Below are 12,409 nucleotides of genomic sequence, written 5' to 3'. Positions count from 1 at the left end.
GTTAAAATATTCAGGGAGTTGGGTAGCTACATTCCACACGTAACAAATTACAGGTGTTCTTCTTGATTAATCAGAATACTTAATAATACCTTTTTAAGCCTAAGGTTGAGAACAATTTGTGTATCACCATCAAGGTATGATATTCGTTTGAAGAATTATGTAAGTTAGTTCAGCATTTGGGATAAATGTTGCATTAATTATTTGGCTCCTAGGAAATTTCACTCAGGCATGTCTTAGTGGCCTACGGTTTGAAAATAAAAAGCAATTGAACTGAGAAATACAAACATACTATTGCATGATATTGCTATTTTTATTGTAACTCTAAGTCAGTTTTATATAGCAAAACTCCGAACTTCAATTGAGGAAACCTTTATAGTTTTTAATACGTTTTAACTCAACTGGTTATTAACTCCGTCTCTTAAAAATATTAATTTGTAAATTTGAAGGGAATGAAACCAAATTGTGTCATCATTCGAAAACTGGTAAAGCCATTTGAAACGAAAGCACTCATCTCCAGAATTTCATTTTTCTCGTCTCATTCAAATTGATGTTAACTTGTCAAAGCCATTCTAATTTTTATGTATTTTACTCGCTCTTAAGACACTGAACGGTGCTTTGGTTCCTTAAATTCAGTAGTGGAGTGCTAATTCACGAGACAGAGATGCAAAAATGTGGAAGTCTTTGTCTTTTTCCCCTGACAAGTCAGTGCCTTGCGCAGATGGAAGGGGGAAGGAAGATCGCATTTCCGAACTGGAGATCTTTTAAGGGAAAGGATGAGCAAAGATGAAGGGAATTCTGCTAATGCTTCTCCAAATACCAGCTTCCTCCAATGGGGGAAGAGAGTGGTTATGCAACCTGCCAGGGGTTGTACAGTGGGCAATTGGAACCCAGGCAGCCTGCGTCTGGAGCACGCATGACATAACCTTGTCTTGCTCTAGTCGAAATCAGTATGACGGCATATTGCTTTGAGTCCTGAGCAGAATATGACAAGTAATTTTGAAAATCATCCGTTTTTTTGAGGTTGACCTGACAATAGAACTAAGCAAAGAGAATGGATTTGAAATCACATGGGCTCCCATTAGCAAGCGAAGATGACAAAACTTTGGACTATGGCACGCGAGGTTTTCCAGTAAGTATGGCCATACCCGCACACAAACATACACGTGCTGCCCGCTCAGCTTTCCTTAGAACAGTGTCCGGGATTCAGCGCATCCTTGTCGCTTCTCCTCTTGGGGCCCACATGCCGCGTCGGACTGCGCGGTGAAGAACAGCTCAACGGCAAATCCACATGCTGTCTCTGCCGATGTCTGCCCTTGTGCACGTGTTGACTTTTTTCCTTCCAATTGTTGCTGCCCCTTTTTTCTTCTCTGCCTACAGTGTCCTGATACATGTAACCTTTTCTCTCCATCAGCTGTTACGAGGCCATCGCCTCACTTTTGTACTTGCTCTGGAGGCTCACTGCTCAGATCTTGGAGGGACTTCCAAGGGCTTCCCAGTCAATTTTCTTACAGCAAGTAGCCTGTTTTGAACGTGGGTGACCTCCAGAGTACTCTTCAGACTGTGGGCATCCCCTTGCACTTTCTCTCTTTCTGTGGCACTTACTTGGACTACTCATCAAATATTTCCAGTTCGTTGCCTTTTGGGTTCACTGTAGGATTGTACTCTCTGGCCTTCTTGTGATGGCGGCGGTGGGGGGGAGGGTGTCATGTGACTGATTCTAGCCAACAAGGTGATTGAATTGATAGTTAAGCCACTCTAGAATATGGTAGCTCACACGAATGTAAGTCACGTGTAATTTTCAACTTTCTAGGAGCCACGTTAAAAAAGTATAAGAAACAGGTGAAATGAATTTTCACAAGCTATTTTCTTTCACCTAAGCTATCCAAAATAGATTCAACATGTACTCAACCTAAAGATAATGAGATATTTTACATTCTATTATTATTATTATTATTATTATTAATTATTTCTACGAAGTTTTTGAAATTAGGTGCATATGTTAGACTTAGAACCATCTAAATTCACACAGACCCCATTTCGTGGACTCGAAGCTGCATGTGGGTCGTGGCTACTGTTTAGGACAGTGGAGCTCTCTCCCTCTGCCACGGTGATCGGTGGTCCGCCATGTTTCCAACGGTGGCCCCTTCGCCCTGAATCACAGAGTGAAGACACGTGGGGCAAGAGGAACCTGAAATACAAATGAGGATTATATGGTGGTTGTTATAAGCCACTTAAATCCTAAAGTGTTTGTAATATCACAGCATAAACTAGCCCATCCACCCTGTTTCTTCTTTTCTCCAAGTACAGTCATATTCCTGACGGTGTTTCTCACCCACTTTTGTATCGGATACCCTTCTACGTGGTACGCATTCACAGCCACCACGACATCACCTTTTCTCTTGCTTTTATCATAACGCATTTTATGCACATGCCATAGTTTATTGAACCGGTTGTCCCATTGTTGTGTATTTAGAGTTGTTTGCAATTATACCCTGTAACGAGCAACGCTGTCATCATCATCCTTATAGTTAAGTCTTAGAGAACAAAGATGATTTTTTTTTTTTAACACAAACTCCTAGAAACGAAGTACCTGGGATAAAGGGCACAGCACTTTTTAGTGTTGAATAATTCCACGTGGTTATTTGCTCAGGAAGTATTATTCTCTACCTCTTGAAGCACCGCACAGGGTATTTTAACTTTGCTTTCTTACTGCGATTACACAACTTCTTTGCCAGTTAGACAGTTGTATCTATTATTTTGCTAATTGCTTGCTCATATCAATTCTCCTTTTTTCCCCTGAATTGTTCATTTTTTATTGATTTGTAATCATTCTGTCTGGATGCACAATATTAACCTTTTGCTACCATAAATATTTTGTATGTTCCTCTTTGACATTTTCCTCCAGGTTTGAGATTTTATAAAAATAGAAAAATATGACCTTACATGTGTTTTTATATACAATTTCTCTTTAAATCTGGTATTTGTTGTTCTTCAGAAACAAACTAAATAAAGCATTACTGAACACTGAGCTAACCATTACGTATCTGCCCTCCTCTTACAAAGCCACATGTAAAACGTCCTTGATCACAGTACAAGACACACATATAAGTAAATAAATTCCCTCTCTACGTTGTGTATCCGTTTCCTGCACGTAAAATATAAAACATCTAGTATTTCTACAACAATTTTAGGTTGACTATACGAAGCACACCTTCTGGTTTGTTAATGTCCAAATCACTTTTGGCAAAATTCATATGAAAAAAATGAGAGTTGATTCTCTTTTCCCACTAACCCATTTTGGTCCAGTGACTCATCATGAGTTCTCTCGAAAGGATTCTCTTGGTTCTAATCTGCTCGGTGGTCCCTGTTATCATTCCATGCTTGCAATATCCGCCTGTTGTTCTTGGAAAAGTGTCCTGTGAACAAGCTTACACCATCTCTTAGCACTTGTATGTCATTCTTAACACACACAAGATGGTTTGCATTCATTTGTAATCATTGTTCCTTGCAAAATACTGGTAAGAGGGTTATTATAATAACCGCCATTTTGCCAACAGGGACAGTGAGGTCCGGAAAGGTGAAGTGACTTACCCAAAGCCATACAGTGAATGGGTGGCAGAGCCAGGAATCCCTAGAGGTTGTCTGTTGTTGAGAACACTCGTCAACAGGGCCTCTTGGCTGTGTTTTCTTTCTTATTATTCCTTCACTACATGAACAATTCTTCTAGAACACGTGACATGCTTATAATACAAGGTTGGAATAATAATCTCTCTCATTCTGTTTGGGATTTCTCTTTTTAAATGGATTATTTCAGCCACCTGGAAGCAGGTGGGAAATGGAGAAATCATTCAAGCTTTTTACATGGAACAACCGAGTGGGACCATTGAAGAATCCAGAAACGTATCTGGGCTTTTCCCTTAGGGGCTGGGAAATGCAGTCAGGTGTAAAAGATAGCCACGCACTTCCCTACATCACATATGTGCCAATAATAAGAGGTGAGGAATGGATAGCAGTAGTACCACAAAGAGGTGCCGGGCTTTCAAAGGTCTTCTTAATTGTCCGGAGTGATGAGCGACGTCCAATGGAAAGTCTGTGGGATATTAATTTCAACTTATCCCTTGTTCATTTTCCATTCAAACTTTTTTTTTTTAAAACCACTCCAGGTAATAGCAGCACTATTAAACTGTCAGAATAACACGTTGTTAGTGGAAAAAGGTTTTTCGGCTTCAAGTCTCAGGGACTAGAACCCTTTGCAATGTCCTGCCGAAGTGCTGACCTAGTATTGTTTTCAACATAAGATTTTGGGAAGAGTTAGGGAATTCCTCCCTTGGGTGTACTTCCAAGGACCGGGATTGTATTCATAAAGAAAAACAGATTGTAGCTTAGACATGAGTATCTCTCACTCTCCCAGAACCCCATTTCTGTTTGAAAGAAAATTTGTGTCTGTCTTATTTGGAATACTGTTTGTGACTAGCTTTTCCTAGCTTAAAAGATATGCTTTTGGCTTCTCTTTCTAGAAAAATGATGAGAAAATGTGATTTTAATAGGAATCTTTGGAAAGCACCTGAAGAATGTAAACAAAATTGTTGTCCAACTTAATTCGGAGCCCTAATTTAGAACATACACCTTGGTTTTTGCCTCCAAATGGTTTTTCAGTAACTCTGTGCCCCAAGAAGTTATCAATTATTATCCCCCCTCAGGAAGCAAGCCATGTATTCCAAGGTAATCAGATTAAGAGGGAAACTCAATCCGATTTACCTTAGAAGTAAGTTTTCTTTCTCAAACTTTCAGGGATAACACTTAAATACATATTTATCTAATTCTGTGGTTCTGTATGAAGAATGTTAGGTCACACTGCTTCCTGTTTTCTTTTTTCCTTATTCTGCAGTGCTCCTCCAATACCAGGAAAAATGAGGCAAGAAGAAAAACTCACCCTCTCCTAGGCAACTTTAGGCTTTAGGTTTCAGAGAACAATAAAGCAGAAAATCAATCAATCGAACCAAAGGTGGTTCCTACCTTTTACATAAAAGGGTAACTACCTTCTCTCTTGCCATCACCCCATCTCCTCCCTGCCTTTCCACCCACCAGTTTTGTGTGGCCACACCCCCTCTGGACTCAGCAAAGTTGGGAAGCTGAGAGATGCCATTACCAGTGGGCTTCCTCAGTCTGGATTCTGGGGTGTGGGGTGCAGGGGTGGGGGCGGGCCAGGTGGCTCAGATAACATCCCCATTTCTTCTCTGAGATTTCCTCTTTCCAGAAGAGGGTGCCTGAAGCAGCAGGCAGGGGAGGCTTGGCCACTGCACACTCCGCACCCTGCCCTGGGCCAGCGGAAACTGATGGATCCTGGCTCGAGCGAGACCAGGGAGGGCCATCTTTGCAAACGCATGTGTGTGATATATATATATTTTTAGCAGAATATATATATGTATATATATATATATTCAGCAGCATAGCTTGGGCCTTGCACCATTCCTTATGGGATGTGAGTTAGACCTTTAAAGAGAGAAGATGGGGGCTGGGGCAGGCAGGCAAAGGGGGGGCACAAAGTGCTCAGTGTTGGGCTGCGTCGGTTCTCACTCAGGACAGCTGTCACCCCACGCGGCCATCACCTGCCCAGTGCTCCACTGACCCTTTGTCCTCTCTGGGGGCATCGTCTCATCTGCAAAAGAATTAAGAAAAAGAGGAAACCTTCCAACAACCACAGCACGTGCAAAGGCAGTTTCAGAGGCAAATAGTTACCATGTCCAGCAATCAACCCTTTGGGCTCATTTAATTGAAACTCGTGAGTTTGGGGAGGTCACGATTGGTGGAGGATGTTGGCAGCCCCAAGCCTGCAATAGACGGAAACTCCTGAATCATCCTATTGAAACCAGATATCTGGCCACATTTGTTGATGTTAGTTTGGCAAACATTTTTTTTTTAAATACAATTTTTTCCAGTTAAAAGCTCACTTAATTCTGCTCATATAAGCTTCCCTCTCTCTCCCCAACTAGTTTCCCTTCTTTTTCTCTATCTGTTCTCTGGAGAGATAAAAACCAAAAAACAAACAAACAAAACCTCACCCCATACTGATGCTAAATAAAAACCAGAAAGAGCAACCTTATGTCATTTATTTCTCTGGGATTGAACAAAAGTTATTGTTTTTCTTCGAAAACTGTTTTGGTTTAAAATAAAAGCACTTCAAAAGATACTTTGCATCATATGTATATCTTCTGTGACAAAAAAGTCCACACCTAGTGATTTTCTCATCTGGTCTGTATCTGATAAGATCTGTGTAAATATCTTTCAAAAAAGAAAGCAAAAAGCAAAAAGCAAAACAAAACAGAAAAAAACCCCTTTGTGAGCTGCAGAAATCTCTTCTTCAGTCAGGGCCATTCCTTTCTGTGGGGTGGAGAGGGGGAAGGGGGCTTTCTGGGCCAGGCTGGCCCTCCGACCCTCCTACTCTGGGGCCCCTGTGGGCCCCCCGACTTCAGCTCCCACCTCATTCATTCTGCTCGACCTGGGAGCCCGGGTTCAGCGCCCCCCTCCCCTGGAGTTCACCCTTGGACCCTGCTATTGTCCCTCTTGTCTGACCTCTGCTACTCTAAGTTCCAACAAGGTGATCTGGAAAAAACACCACTGGCTCCCTGGCGGGCTCCCGGACTCGTCTTTTCGCGCTCCCGGCGGCGGCTCTTTCCTCCGGGGGACCACCAAGCGCTCAGCTTTGCACCGCCAATTTATGGCGCTGTCAGGGGCTCGGGCGCCGCGCCCATTGTGCGGGGCGCCGGGCCTGACCCCGCCGGCAGCTCCGGGGAGCCCGATTGTTCCCTCATTAGGGCGGCCGGGAGCAGCGGAAAGGCTGGCGGCCCTTTCCCACCATCGGCGACAATGTGCGGCCGCAGACGTGTCACTTTCGCAGGCGAGGAGAAATGGAGAGGATGTGCCTCGGAGTGGGCTCCGGGCGCACGGCAGCCCCACGCCGCCAGGACGGGGCGGGGGGGACCCGAACCCCGAGCCCCCCGAAGCCCTCAGGGCTGCCGTTATTTTTCCGCGGGTTTTGGTGGGGGCGGTCGATGCCCATAAGAAGTGTGCTGGGGGAAGGAGCGAGAAAGCCTTCCAAAGAACTCAATCAAGAGTTACAAAGAACCGAAAGACAGTCGGTGAACCTGGGCACAGTGGGTCTTTGTGCACAGGGGCAAGGATTGCCCAGATGTAAACAGAAGGCTGAACCCTGCCCTGCCAGGAGCTGGGCCGGTGGCCACGGGGAGGAGGCAGGAGCTGGGCTGAGCCGTGAACCAGTCGCTAGGAGATGATGAGCTCTTGCAAATGTTTCTTTTATAACGAGGAGGAGACGTCCGCCGTGTGCAGCAAGCCCCTTTCTAGCCTTGCTTCGAGAGCCAGTTGCTTTTTCCTCTTCAGTGTTGTCTGTCGGGAATGTGTGTGTTGCCGCTGCTCTTTTCCCAGTGAAAGTATCTCCCAGAGAGGTGAGGGAGCCTCAACTCCAGACTGTCACACTGTCACTTTCCCTCCTGGCCAGCAAAGTGAGGAACCGAGCCCCCACAACCCTTCTCTCTCCCCTGCCCGCCTCTCTGGCCTGTTCCATTGAAAAGGCCTTCTCTAAAACTGCAAATAAAGAGCCCAGCTTCAGAGAAACCGGGCAAAGGCTCAAGGGGAAGGGACAAAAAGAACCATCTCTGTCCTCCCCTCTTAGATGTATACAAAAGGCTAGGCTCAGATTCTTAGGTCTGTGAAATGCTATTTGAATCGAACACAATACCCGCCTCACAGGGCATGCATGGAAAGCTATTTCAGGCAGCCATAACTTAGGGTAATTCTCTTTAGTTTATAAACATCATTAACTCATCCTATGAGATGACGCAAGAATATTGAACATTTTGCTTTTGCACTTTTCAAAAAAAGCGGGTTCTGGAGCTTGAGCCGTGACTCTGCGTCAGGAAGGAAGAACCGTGTTTATTAGCAGGTGATTTAAAAATTGCGCACCCGGAGGAAAACTGACGGCAAGAAGTTTCAGGAAGGACGTGCTCAGAGTTGTCACTTTAAAACTCTCCTCAGCATCGCGCATTCAAACTGCAATTGTGTTCAGGTCTTTAGGAGAATATAGGGTTGAAAAGAAAGTTTACATTCCAGGATGCTATTTGTGTGAAATGTGTATTCAAAGACATCAATTGTCTGTATTGCAAACGCCGGGTAAAACTTCTAAGCCCTCCAGAATTTTAAATTACTCTTGTAGTAGAGCTGAGGATATTTTCATGATTGCAAAATCATGGGAGTGAAACTTTTTAGAAAAAAGATGAAGTCTCATCTCTGAAGTGCATCTTGTCTGCTGACTTTGTCTAAGCTACCAAAGCTTTTTTGACCAGACAAAAAGGGCTCTAGGCTCTTCTTTTTCGTATTATAACAAGAACTGGAGTGGGGGTGTTATCACAAGGCAATTTGTGTAGTTGATAAAATTCATCGCAAAGATTAATTCGGTTGTGGCACTCTTTTCTTTTTTTTCTTTTTTCTTTTTTCTTTTTTTTTTTTTTTTAGCAGATGGCTTTCTGTTCACTGTTAAGCTTAAAAACAAATGTGTAAAGTTTTTCTTTAAAAAAGTGATCTTCATTTGAGGCACATCGTGTGTATTCTTGCAGTTTGTGATGGTGGGTTTTTGGTGCTGGGGGCGTGTTCCTTTTGAATTTCTAGTTTTCCCTAAGTCTGTTAAATTTCACCGTTCTCATAGTTCTGAGCTAGTAAATCTGCACTTGATCTGGGCCCAAACATATTTTGATTGTAAATAAAAAGTCTTCTTTTATGAGGATGTTCACTTCACAGCTTGAGCAGTGTAATTTTTATACAGGTCTCAGCAATCAATAAAAAAGCCACAGGAGGAATGATTTATCTTGTTGGTTACAGAGACTGTCACCGAGAGAAATTGTAAAAGATCAATTTACACAACCTGGTGTGAGAATGTTATTGATATAACACGGTTGATCAGTTTCTGGTTGTCTTTGCACAGGCGCCGCGGAGGGAGTATATCCTGGGATAGGCCTGCTGGCCAAGGTCTTAATAGACTCGGGCTCCAAGAAATGGACCCAGAACCAATGGAACTGAAGGTGTCCAGACTGCGCGGGGCTCAGCGGCGGAGGGGACCAGGCATTGGCTGCGCTCCCATTACTTCGTTAGGCGGTGTCATGCTTCCTCCTGTCTCTGTCTCTGTCTCTCTCTCTCTTTTTAATTTTTCCCCTCCTACTGTGAGAACTGTTCGCTTGGAGACTCCCTGTCTTAATTACAAAGAGCCCTTTTAACCATAGGTCACAGGACTTGGCTCCCTTGACAGGAAATAAGGAAACAAGCTACCTTCCTGGAAAAAAAAAAATCAAACTTCCACTTCTCAAATTAGTTAAATGAAGCTTATCAACGGTTGGGAGTTGAGACTTTGACAGTTGGCTAATTGCAGTTGGTACATTAACTATGTTTTAACCAGAGCTGTTGGGGATGTAAGTAAATAAAAAAATAAAGCCCAGGCACTTCCAGGGGAAGGCAAAGTGCTGCCGAAATGAAGACAAAAAATGTTAGAGGATTTAATCTCAGCCTTTCTGGCTCTAAGTATCACAATACAGAATGGAGTCCAGCCTTTTAACATTTTAATAGATTTACAAGCATTAACATTTTTAAAAATGACATTGAAACCACTTTCAGTCTGAGGAAGTTCTCTCTGTATCTCTGTCTCTTTTGATGGTCCCTTCGAAATATGCCAGCCTGTAGAGTTTTGAATGACATGCGCTACGGAAAACCTACCTGGTAAATATCTGGCTCCCTGTCTGTGTACACCAGTCTCAAATACAGAACGTTTTCAAATAAAGATAAATCTTAGCGGAATTGGTTTATTTTCTGATTTGCAGTTCTTTAACATTATTACTGAAGACGGACTATCAGTTACGGTGAAGGAAAGGACAGCAGCCACCATGAGCACCCACCCCAGTGGCTTCCCTATTGAAAGACTATTGTAATAAGGCCAGCAGAGAGAAAGCAACCTAGATTTAGGAAAACATAACTGTGCTTTTGCGTATTTAACTTACCATTTGCACTCACATGAAATGTCAGAATGGTAATTAGAATGTGGCTGGAGTTACAGGAGTATAAAAGAATGAAAAGTCTAGGAAGACAAATGGTTACATTCCTCCTGCTTAGATTTTATCTATCATTTTAGTAATCTTCTCTCATGCTGTTTTGTTTTCTAACGGATTCCACAGTTCCTTATATCTATATACGTGTATGTGTATGTATCTATAGATATATATATCTATACTTATTATTTATTGAGTATCTGAAGTCTGTCTTTGTTTTTTTTCCATGTTTTTGCAACACACACGCACATCTTTCACTTGGAAAATGGATGAATCTCATGCTTTCTGAACACCTACTTAAAAGGTAAGAATCAACTAGTTTCTATGCATTCTCTTAGATCAAATTTTAATTGCTGAATGTCCAATTAGTATTTACTTGCTTTTGTTTACAGAAGAGTGAGTAAATGCGATTTTGCTTTCATATTCCTGTATATTAAAATTCCCTAATAGCTCTCATTGTCTTTTCATTAGCTGAAATTCGTCCTCACATTCATTATCAACTGAACACAAACAAAAGACTGCTCACAAAATCTGCCTTCCCTTCATTTCTCCCCCCCCCCCCCCCAGCTCTTTCACGGCATGGCATGTAGATATTCCTTTCTCGATATCAATGACGCCTGTAATCTGGCATCAGACAACTTTGCTGCTTCTTTCCTCTTCAGGGCTATAAATGAATCAGCGCTCATATTATGTAGCTGGTAGGGATGCGCCAGATCTACCGTGGGAGCGATGTTCCCCTCCAGCTCAGAAAAATCGCTCCTCGGTGTCTTCACATCTGGAGAGGACATGCTTGCTCACATCTCCAACCCATGTCTTTTGTTTTCTTTCGTTTCGTTTTAATGCAGTTTCTGTTCCTGCCAAGCTCCTGATGGCCGCAGGCCCCGCAAAGGTCTGGTACTGACTGTTCTCTGCCCTAGCCCTCCTCCCACTTCCACCCTCCTAACCAGATCAACCCCTCCCCGGCAGGATCCCACAGATCCAAGTTAAAATGCAATTTCCTGCTTTTGATAAGTAGACACTATCCAGCCAGAACAAAACAGAACACTCTGATACAATTGTCTCATGGCCAAGGGGGAAGGCAACTCCCACCCTTCAAGTCTCCCCTCATTTAAGCCAAGCAGGAAATGCAATTTCTGATCTTTATTCCTGCATTTTTCACCAGACTCTCCAGAAACATATTGACGGGGTCTGCACATGCAAATCATTCGGGGAGCCGGGGCCAAGATCTCAATCACGGGGAAGTTGTAGACAATCCTACCCACCCTATTAATTCGAACATTAATGGATATTTCCAATCTCGAATAGGTAAATCATCAGAAGAAGCCCAGTTCCACAGCTCCAAAATGTATTTTCATACCAGACATAGTTGTCTCCCAGAGTGTGCCTCGTCTCGGGAGGGTGTCGCACTACCTAGAAATATGACCTGACTTTTGCCAAATGACTTTCTGTAGGAGCTATCCAGCTGCATTCTCTCTCCTGAAGACTATCAGCTTTTATTCAATAATCATTAATATTATTGGCTCCCCCTGCTTTTCCTGGAGTAGCTAAAGGACATATGGTTATGAATAAAGTTTCCTAGTGCATACAGTAGGACAAATGGAAGGGAACTAAGTAATTAATCAACCAACATATTTTCTCTACATGCAAAGCACTTTGGGCACCCCCGAAGGAGTTACAGAAGAATGTAAGAGAGGCTCTTATGTGAATGAGCCTATCAATTGGTTGGCAAGAAATTGTACTCAATGACAAAGACTGAATATGAAATTGGATTGAACCGACTAGGTGTTTTCCAGGGGAATGTGACATCAGTAAAGTTCGGATTTATTAAGAAAGCTTTCCAAGATCGAAAGGATTTGGTCTGAAGGCAGGAAGAATAGAGAGGATTAGAGGTGGAGAAAGAACATGAGAGATGGTGTGGAGGCAGGAATGAGTCCAGCCTGATCTGGAGTCCATATTATGATGGAGACCATTAGACAGAGTCCATATTATCTCCTGGGTGGTGATGGTAAGCAGGTTGGAAAGACAGGAAGCCAGGTAATGGACTCTCAATAGGTACATCAGACATTTAATAAATGTCCAATAATTAAATGAGCTTAGATTCGAGGTGTATAATGTGAATCAGTGAGTGCTTCTGTGTAGTAGCATGACTTAAGGAAAGAGAGCATTTCAAGATATTGCTTAGATATTGGTGGGTTTGGTATCTGTTAGTGTGTGTGTGTGTGTGTGTGTGGTGGTTGTGGGGACGGTGGTGGGAGCAGAAGGGACAACTACAGGATAACCTGTAGTCACCCAGGGAAGAGGTG

The sequence above is a fragment of the Ursus maritimus genome, unplaced genomic scaffold (assembly GCF_017311325.1).
Source record: "Ursus maritimus isolate PB19 unplaced genomic scaffold, ASM1731132v1 scaffold_6, whole genome shotgun sequence".
Lineage (NCBI taxonomy): Eukaryota > Metazoa > Chordata > Mammalia > Carnivora > Ursidae > Ursus > Ursus maritimus.
This window is presented reverse-complemented; position numbering follows the sequence as displayed.